The sequence below is a fragment of the Leptonychotes weddellii genome, chromosome 9 (genome assembly GCF_054177405.1).
Source record: "Leptonychotes weddellii isolate Sample4059 chromosome 9, ASM5417740v2, whole genome shotgun sequence".
Classification (NCBI taxonomy): Eukaryota; Metazoa; Chordata; class Mammalia; order Carnivora; family Phocidae; genus Leptonychotes; species Leptonychotes weddellii.
The window spans coordinates 32,939,549-32,951,630 of record NC_138377.1 but is presented as its reverse complement, the minus strand read 5'-3'; the positions used below and the strand labels follow the sequence as shown (position 1 = coordinate 32,951,630).

The 12,082-nt window shown below is 36.9% G+C and overlaps 1 long non-coding RNA gene across 2 annotated transcripts in view; it reads left to right on the top strand.

Moving 5' to 3' along the window:
• The window catches only part of LOC102746297 (uncharacterized), an 82,464-nt gene that overhangs the window by 46,705 nt on the left and 23,677 nt on the right, over positions 1–12,082 (top strand). The window contains exons 3-4 of one of the 2 annotated variants that reach the window (XR_014148431.1): positions 9,639–9,782; positions 11,483–11,582. This is a non-coding gene — a long non-coding RNA (uncharacterized LOC102746297). Of the gene's footprint in view, positions 1–9,638; positions 10,540–11,482; positions 12,067–12,082 lie in introns of those variants that run through there. The other variant, XR_014148432.1, reaches the window with a different exon arrangement.

The window sequence follows — 12,082 nt, the reverse complement described above, 5'->3', positions numbered from 1 at the left end:
ATTTATTGTGTGAATTTTATGTGTTCTGGATTATGAAGATATCCTTATCAGGTCATTTCTGATTTGGTTCTGCTAGGGCCCTATGGATTTTACTGGTTCTATGTACATTTTTTAATTTGGGGATTTTTAATTTGTCACCTTGAAGACAACATGAATTTTTACCACAACCACTCCCTGCAGAGGCTCTGGGTTCCAATTTCTCTTGGTGGCTCCTTTTCTATGCATGGCCCACCCTGTTAGTGTGTGTCCATGTGTGTGTCTACACACACCAATGGGTGGAGTTTTTCTTCTCCCTGTTTTGAAGGCAGAGCAGTTTGTCCTGCTGCCAGCTTTATGCAGTGACATCATTAACAGTTCTCTCTGCATAGTCTGTGTCTGTGGTGGCAGTCTCAACTCCTGTTTCTTCAAGGGCTTTTAGACCCTAGCTTATATTCAGCTCTGATCTTTAAGGGCCATTTGCCTTCAGCTCATGATCACTATTCTAATTTGCAGTTTCTCTTCATTTATTGGCATATGGGAATTTCTGGGTGGAATTTGTAGAGAGAAGAGCCAGGAAAATTATCTTTAGCTGGTAAATAAGTGGGTTTGAAGATTTTTAAAAAATAACCAATCTTGTTTTATTGCACTTCCAGTGTATACTTGTTATACTATTTAAGGTTTAATTTCAGATAGCTAATGGTCTATTAATTTGTAAGATTTATATAGGTTTGCATAGGTTTTGTTGTTGTTGTTGTTGTTAAACTTATTTGCTTACTGGTTTCACAGAACCAGGAGCAAACTTCCAGGTTGCAAGTGTGGGTACTCTGGTGAAACATGGCTTAGGGGAAAGGATAGGGCTGTAATATCATGCAGATGATTCACATGCTGGCTTTAGCTGTTACTGCTCTCTGACGTTGGATAATTTACTTCCTCTCTCAAGTCATCACTTTCTCTGTTAGCAAAATAGGTATAATAATATTCAGCTAATATAAGAGGATCGAAAGTGGTCATGACAGACAATAGTAATTGAGTATTTATGATGTACTAACCACTGTGCTGCAAGCTTTGCTGGATTATCTCTTTTAATGTTTTTGAAATTTTTAGTCCAGTGCCTGACAAATGTCCAATAAATGTAGCTATTAGTCTCATGTAAGTTACCTCCCCCAAGCCAGGCTCTGATCCACATATGACACCCTTCACCCTACATCACCCCTACCGTTACTCAATAAGCTTCCGCTTGAACACAGAGTAGTCAGGATTCTAGCTTTGGAGTCAGACTCCGTGGATTCAAATTTTCCACTTTCTAGCTATCTGGCATTGGGCAAATAAATTGAGTTCCTTATCTGTGAAACAAGGATAATAATAGTTTCTTCTAGAGTAATTCTAAGGATAAAATAAGTTAATTCTTGTAAAGCACAGTAGTGCCTGGGACATTGTAAACCCTCAGGAGGTTATTGCCATTATTTTTGTTATTACTAGAAATTTGTTATCTCCTTGAATAGCGTATTTTATTTCTGGGGTGTTCTAATGTTAAAAACTCAATTTGAACTGAAATCTGCCTCTCTGCCATGTCTACCAATTGGTCTTATTTTTGCCATCTGGAGTAGTACAGTTAAAATCTGATTCTCCTTTCCTAAGATGGTACTTTATTTATTTATTTATTTATTTATTTATTAAGATTTTATTTATTTATTTGACACACAGAGAGAGAGCACAAGTAGGCAGAGCAGCAAGCAGAGGGAGAGGGAGAAGCAGGCTCTCCGCTGAGCAGGGAGCCTGACGCGGGGCTCGATCCCAGGACCCTGGGATCATGACCTGAGCCAAAGGCAGTCGCTTAACCAACTGAGCCACCCAGGCGCCCCTAAGATGGTACTTTAAACATCTTTTTTGTTGTTGTTCTCCAGAATAAACACCTACTTTCTTCAAGTATTTTCCACAGACATGGATTTGAGTCCTTTCACCATTCTACAGACCTTCTAAGAGCACAACTCAGTTTGAGAATCCTACAGTGGGAACACCACCATCCAGGCATTGTCTGAGGAGTTTGGGGTACTATCACACTTCCTTCTTAGGAATATTGCATATTTGGTTAAACTATTATAAATTTAGACTTTCTATTATATAAAGTCAAACTCATTCATAATTGGCACAATGTTCATGTGTGTTAAATTTTATTTTATTTTATTTTATTTTATTTTTTTATAGATTTTATTTATTTGAGAGAGAGAAAGAGAGAGAGAGCACATGAGAGGGGGGAGGGTCAGAGGGAGAAGCAGACTCCCTGCTGAGGAGGGAGCCCAATGCGGGACTCAATCCTGGGTCTCCAGGATCATGACCTGAGCCGAAGGCAGTCACTTAACCAACTGAGCCACCCAGGCGCCCCATGTGTGTTAAATTTTACTTCTCTTATTTTGCCTTATTATTTTAGCCTTCTTAATCTGTTTGGATCCCTAGACTGCCAACCAGTATATTAGCATCCCTTCTAGTTGCATGTCATTTTCAAGTTTGATGGGTAGACTGTCAATATCATTCATTCAGAGAGAGAATATCTTGGGGATGCCTGTCTGGCTCAGTCGGTAGATCCTGCAACACTTGATCTCAGGGTCATGAGTTCAAGCCCTACATTGGGCATGGAGCCTACTTAAACAAACAAAAAACAGAGAGAGAATATCTTGGATATTTACCTTCAAGATATATCAGTTCAATTGGCACTTTTGGGTAGTGTTACTATCAGTTACTTACTATTTCCCGCCTGTTTAAATTTTATTCAAAATTACCCCTCAGGTGGGGGTTTTGAGGATCTTCAAATAGTTTCATATGAAATAAACCTATTAAAACAAAAGTAAATTTATGCCTTATTAATTGAAAATTAAGCACATTATTAATTAAAATTATTAGTATTTTTTGAGAGTGACTGTTCTGGTGACAAGAAAGCTAATGAGCATTGAAAAGGGAAAAAATAATCTACTCTAGAAGCTAGGGTAAGGGTTAGTAACAATACACTGATAGCCACAAATTTCGTTTGAACTCTTAGTTTAAAACTCTGACTTCTCCACTTTTTACTCAAACTATAAAAAAGGAAAGCATGCTCACCTTGGCTTTTTCTTTTTCTTCATATATAATATGAAGGAACTAATCAACCAGTAAATGAGATTAAGGCAGGAAGAAGGAAGGAGACAGAGATACCATGTTATCTAATTATATGCAAACTCAGTAGATGACTTCTGAATAATTGAACATTGCCTTGCATAACTTTACACACAGTGAGTCCCCAGCAGTTGGAGTTTATCACTTTGGAGCTTTACAAGCTAAAGATAGAATGTATATAGGCTAAAGGGTCTGACTCCTGACCCCATGTAAGGATTCACAGAACTACATTGGGAAATCAAGAAAAACACACTGGAAGGATCCTGAGAGAGCTCTGATTTGTCCAATGGTTCCTCTCTGAAATTGACCCCCTAATTTCTGATAGAGTGCTCTAACTGAAATGCACATGTGACCAGGTCTCTGTATACTTTAAGATAAATTGTGCCCCACCAATCCCCTTTCCCATTGATTTAGTATGGTATACAAGGCCTTTCATGATCTGGCCCTTGTTACTTCACCTCTCATTTCCCTATTGCATTTTATGCTACTAAACAGGCTGTTTCTTGATTCATGCCTTTGTGCATGTGTATCCCTTTCCTGGAAGACAGCATTTCTTTTCATTTTTTTACTTTCTATCTCCTTAAAATATTTGGGACCTTTGAGATTATCAATCTCAATCTGTCCCGTCATTATAAGAGGAGGGAGAAAATGGAAGTATATCAGAGCAAGTTTGCTATATATATATATTTTTAAGATTTTTATTTATTTATTTGACAGAGAGAGAGACAGCGAGAGAGGGAACACAAGCAGGGGGAGTTGGAGAGGGAGAAGCAGGCTCCTCGCAGAGCAAGGAGCCTGATGTGGGACTCGATCCCAGGACCCTGGGATCATGACCTGAGCTGAAGGCAGTCGCTTAACCGACTGAGCCACCAGGCACCCGCAAGTTTGCTATATTTACCAGAATTGGTCAGTATAAACCTGAAGTAAATTATGATAAAGGTACATACCATAATTCCTAGAGGAACCAGTAAGAAGACAGCTCAAAAAATAGCTTAAAAGTGAACAAAGGAATTAAAATGGTATACCAAGGAATGTTTGTTTAATGCATATAAAACAATAAAGTTGGAACAGAGGAACAACAATGACATGAGACATAAAGAAAACATATTAAAAGTTAGTTAATTAAAAAAAGAAAACAAGTAGAAAAATGGTAGGCATAAATCTAACCACAAAAGTAATTATATTAAATCTAAATGGATTAAGCACTCCAATTAAAAGGCAGAGATATAAGTAAATAGGATCCAACTATATGCTGTCTATAAGAGACACGCTTTCATAGATACAAATAGATACAAATAGGTTGAAAGTAAAATGATGCAAAAAGTAACTGTAAGAGAGATAGAATAGTTATAATATCAGATGAAATAGACTTTAAGACCAAACAAATTGTTACTATAGGAGAAAAGGGACATTATAATGATAACATGATCAATCCATCAGGAAGATAAACAATTAAAAACATATATACATCTAAGAATAGACCTTCAAATATATGAAGCAAAACCTGAGAGAATTGAGGGGAGAAATATAATTCAACAATAATAACTGGAGATTCTAATGTACTACTCTCAAAAACTAAAATAATAACTAGACAGACAATCAGAAGTTATAGAAGTCTTAAACACTGTTAACCAAATTGACCTATGTGAAACCTAAAGATTTCCACCAAACTGAAGTAAAATATACAGTCTTTTTAAGCATATGGGGAGTATTCTTTAAGCTACCATATACAAGGCTATAAAATAAGTCTCAGTATATTTGTAAGGATTGAAATCATACAGAGTATGTTCTCTGAGCCCAACAAAATTAAATTAGAAATCAATAATGGAAGGACATTTGGAAAATCCAACAATATTTGAAAATTAAATGTTTCTAAATAACCCGTAGGTAAAAAAAAAAACACTAGAGACATTAGAATGTATTTTGAACTGAATTAAAAGGCAAACAACACATCACAATTTATGAGATGCACCTAAAGCTCAGGAAAATTTATACACCTCTATGTTTCTATTAGAAAATAAGAACAATCTCAAAATCAATAACCCAAATTTCTTCCTTAAAAAATCTAGAAATACAAGAGTAAATCAAGCTAAAAAAAAAAAAAAGAGTAAATCAAACTCAAACCAAGCAGAAGGAAGGAAATAATAAAGATTAGAGAAGAAATAAATGAGAAAGAAAACAAACAACAACAATAAAGAGACAGTCAATAAAACTAAAATTTGATTCTTTTAGAAAATCAACAAAATTGACAAACTTTTAGCTAGACTGACCAAGAAAAAATAGAGATGATACAGATTACTAAAACCAGTAGAGAAAGATGGAACATAACCACTCACACTACAGGGATAAAAGGATCATACACAAATATGATGGAAAGCATTATGGCAACAAATTAGATAACCTAGGTGAAATGTACAAATTCCTAGAAAGACACAACTACCAAAACTGACTCAAGAAGAGACAGAAAGGGGTGCCTGGGTGGCTCCGCTGGTTAAGCGTCTGCCTTCAGCTCAGGTCATAATCTCAGGGTCCTGAATCCAGCTCCCTGCTCAGCAGGGAGTCTGCTTCTCCCTCTCTATCTGTCCCTCCCCCCCTGCTCGTGCACATGCCCCCTCTCTCTCAAATAAATAGTAAAAAATAAAATATTTATTTATTTATTTTTAGTAAAATATTTTTTTTTTAAAGAAGAGACAGAAAATCTGAATAGATCTGTAACAGGTAAAGAGATTGAATTAGTAAAAACAAAAAATAGAAACAAAAACAAAAAAACCACAACCTCCCACAAAGAAAAACCTGTCCAAATGCTTTCACTGGTAAATTCTATCAAACATGTTTTTTTAAGTTGTTTTTTTTTTAAGTAGTCTCTACCTGATGTGGGACTCCAACTCACAACCCTGAGATCAAGAGTCATGGGCTCTTCTGACTGAGCTAGCTAGGTGCCCCTCTATCAAACATTTAAAGAAGAATTAATACCAATCCTTCACAAACTCTTCTAAAAAATGGAAGGGGGTGGGGGGGTGGATATTTCCCTTTCATTCTGAGTCTGGCATAACCTTGATACCAGAGTCAGATAAAGACATAACAAGTACAGTACAGACCAATATCTGTCATGAAGGTAGACAAAAAAATTCACAACCAAATATTAGCAAACCAAATCTAGCACCATGGCCAACTGAGTTTATCCCAGGAATGTAAGGTTGGTTTAACATCCAAAAACCAATCAATGTAACACATCATACTAATAGAATAAAGGGGGAAATTGTGATTATTTCAGTAAACATAGCAAAGGCATTTGGCAAAATCCAGAATCCACTATGAATTTTTAAAAACCAACAAAAACATACTCTCAACTAACTAACAAAAAAGAGAATGATCTGATAACAAGCGTCTACAAAAAACCTACACCTAACATACCTAATGGTGAAAAGTTGATTATGTTCCCCAGTAAGATAGGGAATAAGACAAGGATATCTTTTCTCACCACTTCTGTTCAAGATTTAACTGGAGATTCTAGTCACTGCAATCAGGCAACAACAACAAAAAATAAATAAATAAATGTCAGTCGGATTGGAAGTGAAGAAATAAACTGTCTTTATTTGTAAATGATATAACCTTATACATAGAAAACCTTAACAAATCCACAAAAAGCATTATTAGAACTAATAATGAATCTATTATGGTTATAGGATATAAGATCAATATACAAAAATCAAATGTATTTCTACATATTAACAATGAACATCTAAAAGTGAATGATGCCATATACTAGGACTTCAAAAAGAATAAAAATATTTAGGAAAAATTAACAAAAGAAATGCAAGTCTTGTACACTAAAAACTACAGAATGTTTCAGAGAAAAATTAAAGATCTAAATAAATGGGGAAATATCCCATATTGACTCTAGCAATCACTAAAAAGAGGCCAAACAACTCAATTAAAAAATGAATAGAAGAGTAGATATTTCACTAAAGGATATATACAAATGACTAATACACTCACGAAAAGGTGTTCAACATCATGAACCATTAGGGAAATGTAAATTAAAACCACAGCGAGATACTACTACATGCTAACTAGAATGGCTATGAAAAAGCCCGTACCAAGTGTTAGTGCGGTTGTGGAGAAAGGGGAATCCACACATTGCTGGTGGAATGTAAAATGGTGCAGCCCCTTTGGAAGACAGTTTGGCAGTTACTTAAAAAGTTAAACAGATTTACCATATGATCCAATAATTCTACTCCTAGTGATTGCCAAAGAGAACAGAAGGCATCTGTCCACACAAAGACTAGCATGTGAATGTTCATAGTGGCATAGTCATTCAGAATAGCCAACAAGTGGAAACAAATCAAACGTTGATCAGCAGGTGAATGGGTAAATACAATGTTCATATCCATACAATGGAATCCTATTCAGCAATTAAAAGGAACTAGCTACTAATATATACCACAGAGAGACTATATATTGTATGATTCCATTTACATGAAATGGTTAGAAAAGGCAACTTTATAGAGACAATAAGCAGATCTGTGATTGTTTAGGGCTGGGGATGGCAGTGGGGATTCACTATAAATGGACACAAGGGAACTTTTTAGGGTGATGGAAATATCCTAGAACTGAATTGTGTTTGTTGCACTGGTCAGTACATTTACTAAAAATCATTGAATTGTACTGTTAAAATAGGTGAATTTTATGTTATGTGAATTACACCTCAATAAAGTGTTTAAAAATAAAGAAATTCAATAACTTGTCACTTTTTAACATATTAATAGAAACCATTCCAACGATAAGGATGATACTGAGCCTTTGTTCGGTGCCAGTCACTGCTCTAAGCACTCTACTCAATCCTCACAACAGCCTCTTATTTCGTAGGCAGAAATCGATACTATAATCCCATTTGCAAATGAGGAAACTGATGCCCAGAGGAGTTAAGTATCTTGTTCAAGTTTGTGCAGCAGATAAATAGGTGAGCCAGGGTTCATATCTAAGCAATTGGTCTAGTAAACATGCTCTCACCTCTCTGCTAATATAAATCAAATTTTATGATATTTTTAAAGATCTAATGAAGCAGCATCATTGCAAATTTCTCCTCTTGAAGTTGTAAAAATATACAATATACCAAATTTGATAGTACAAAGCAGGGGAGGAAATGTGTTATTTTTCCGTTTTAGGATAATAGTAAAAGTGCTTCATCAGTGGCCTAGACACTAATAAAGAATGGCTTCCATTTTCTTTTCCTTCCAGTTTTATGGCAGGAGGCAATATATATCCTGAAGAGATAATGGACTTTAGAATTGAAATCACTGAGATTTGCTCTCTGAATCTGCTACTTAAGTTTTGTAACTTGTTTGGAGCCTCATTTTTCTTATCTATAAAGATAGATTTAATAATGCCTACACCAGGATTGTGTGTAGGAGACACGATATGAGTTAATGTATATAAAATCTTAGCATCATGCCTTGCTTCTGTAGACACTGAACAAGTGGGAGCTTTCTTTAGTCATTAGGCTCGGGTCTCCTCTTATACATTAGAACCAATCATGTCTTCTAGCCCAGGGCAGGGCAGTTCTCTTAAGTCTTCTTAGCCAGATTAAACCTGAAATTTAGAGTTTATCCATGGCTTTATTTAGTTGGCTACTTGGTTATATGTGATCTAGCTTAGTATATTAAAATATAGGATGGGGCGCCTGGGTGGCTCAGTTGGTTAAGCGAATGCCTTCGGCTCAGGTCATGATCCTGGAGTCCCTGGATCGAGTCCCGCATCGGGCTCCCTGCTCGGCAGGGAGTCTGCTTCTCCCTCTGACCCTCCCCCCTCTCATGTGCTCTCTCTCATTCTCTCTCTCTCAAATAAATAAATAAAATCTTTAAAAAAAAAAAAGCTGTAAAAAAAAAATATATAGGATGAAGAAGCTCCTCTTCTGCAGGCACACATCTTACCTAGAAATCTGACTTTAATAATCTTCTCCCATGCTGGACGCTAACCAGACTCCAACCCTGGTCTCTAAGAGATATTATTTCTCTGTTATCTCCTAGTACCTTTAAGGGGTATGATCAGAGCCTCCCTTAAGTGTGGCTATCGTCAGAACACCTCCTCAGAGTTCTGATGGAGGGAAGAAAGGTGGCTAGGAACAGATCTTGTTCTCATGCTAAGTTTTGTGGATGCCGAGTATTACCTAATATCTATGGGGCCCAAGGCCCTACTCACACAAATCACTGAGACCCATTTTAGAGTAAGTATGGGAAACTTCCTCTATCAGTGGCCACTGACATGTATTTATACATATTAAGAAAACATGTACTGAGGGACAGATTTTTGGAAGCATATTTTTTTCTTTATGACAGAAATAGAAAATGTTTATCTACTTGGTAAATTACTGAAGCATTTTGTCCACTAGATGTCGGTATTGCGCTTGAAAAATAAACATGGTCTCGTGCTTTTATAACATAACATGTTGTAAAATGAAAGTTAAATTTTTTAATGTTGGAATGGCATTTTTCTTTCTTTTTCTCTAACAGAAGAAGATCCCACCAGATGACCCAGACTGATCTTATTTCAAGATAATTTCCTTTAAAGAGAAATCAGGAAGGAATTTGTTATACAGAATTTAGATCTGGAAGCATCCAAAGCCTGCTGAGGAATGACAGTTTCCAGGATAGAAAGTAACTTTAACATTTTCTGTTAGTTTGTTCATTCTGGCGGAAGAGTTCTTTCAACTTGTCCTTTAACTCTTCATGACCTGTGTCCTGTTTCCAACCAGGACCAGCTTTCTTCTGAGGTTGGAAATTGGAACACCTTTCCAATATTCTTTCCTGCTTCCACATCCCAGCCCCTTCTGTGAGCCAAGTCCTCAAAACACATAGTATAATCCTGTTTCAATTGTAAAACTATAACCTAAGCATTTCTTTATTCATGGAATTAAAAGATAAGTCAGAATTTTTCTTTGTTTTCCTTTCCCCATTGTATTTACAAATGAAATGGAACCTACCAGCATATTGTTTTTTGAGCTCTCGAATATTTCTCTATCCCTGCAGTTATATTGAAATAGAACAGATGGAAGCACAGTAGGATCTGTCACATATGCTACACAGAGAGTCAAAAGGCTATCAGTGCTTTCCAAAACAAGCAAGAGAAAGAAAGAAAGGGGGGCAGAGGGTGCAGAGAACAGTGGCTATTCTTGATATATGTTAACTGGTACCACGTGGCTCATTAAACTGTTTTGAGAAGGAAGTTAAGCCCTGGAAAAGCTACTCTCTCCATAAATGCTACTTTTTTCTTTTTCTTTTTTAAGTAGGCTCCATACCCAGCATGGAGCCCAACGCAGGGCTTGAACTCATGACCCTGAGATCAAGACTTGAACTGAGATCGAGACCTAAGCTGAGATCAAGAGTTGGATGCTTAGCCAACTGAGCCACTCAGGTGCTCCAAGTGCTAAATTTTCTAAGCACTATTTTATTTTGTTTTATTTTTTTTTTTAAAGATTTTATTTATTTATTTGAGACAGAGAATGAGAGACAGAGAGCATGAGAGGGAGGAGGGTGAGAGGGAGAAGCAGACTCCCCGCTGAGCAGGGAGCCCGATGTGGGACTCGATCCCAGGACTCCAGGATCATGACCTGAGCTGAAGGCATTCGCTTAACCAACTGAGCCACCCAGGCGCCCTCTAAGCGCTATTTTAGTTGTATCTCACAAATTTTGTTATATTTTTATTATATTTAATTCAGAATACTAAAAAAGTTTCCACTGTGTTTTCTTCTTTCATCTGTGAGGTTTTTGGACATACTGTCCTCAATTTCCAAAAATTTGGGGATTTAAAACTTACCCTTCTGGGGCGCCTGGCTGACTCAGTCAGTAGAGCATGCAACTCTTGATGTCAGGGTCATAAATTCAAGCCCCACATTGGGCGTAAGTTTACTTAAAATTTTTTTTTTAAGATTTTATTTATTTATTTGAGAGAGAGAGAGGGAGAGCACAGAGGGAGAGTGAGAGGGAGAAGCAGACTCCCCACTGAGCAGAGAGCCCAACGTGGGACTCAGTCCCAGGACCCTGAGATCATGACCTGAGCCAAAGGCAGATGTTTAACTGACTTAGCCAGCCAGGTGCTCCCCGCTCCCCCAATTTTTTTTTTTTTTTAAGATTTTATTCATTCACTTGACAGAGAGAGAGATAGTGAGAGAGGGAACACAAGCAGGGGGAGTGGGAGAGGGAGAAGCAGGCTTCCTGCTGAGCAGGGAGCCCGATGTGGGGCTCAATCCCAGGACCCTGGGATCATGACCTGAGCCGAAGGCAGACACTTAATGACTGAGCCACCCAGGTGCCCCTATTTTTTTTTTTTTAATTATCTTTCTGTTCTTGATTTTCAGTTTAATTTCATTGTGGTTAGAGAAAATATTCGGGATGACGAAATCAATCCTTTATAATTTATGAAGACTTGCTTTATGGCCCTGCATATAGTCTATTATGGTAAGTGTTCTATGTATCCTTGAGAAAAATATATATTCTGCAGTAGTCAGAGGATGGTGTCTACACAGGCTGAATAGCTCAAGCTGATAAATTATGTTGTACATATCTTCTATACACTAATTTTTTGTCTGCTTGTTTTATTTGTTACTGAGAGGTAGGGGTTGAAATCTCTATCTTTGTGGACTTATCTATATCTCTTTATAGTTCTGTCAATTTTTGCTTTGTATATTTTTTTGAAGCTATGTTAGATAATGTGCCTAAAGAGGCATCTAGCTGTTCAGTTGGAAGAGCATGCTACTCTTAATCTCAGGGTCATGAGTTTTTGTCCACGTGGGGTGTAGAGATTACTTCCATTAAAAAGAAAACTTAAAAAACATAATAATGTGGGGTGCCTGGGTGACTCAGTACTAAAATAAAAAAAGGTTACAAGCCCCGATGTTTATAGCAGCGATGTCCACAATAGCCAAACTGTGGAAAGAGCCAAGATGTCCATTGACAGA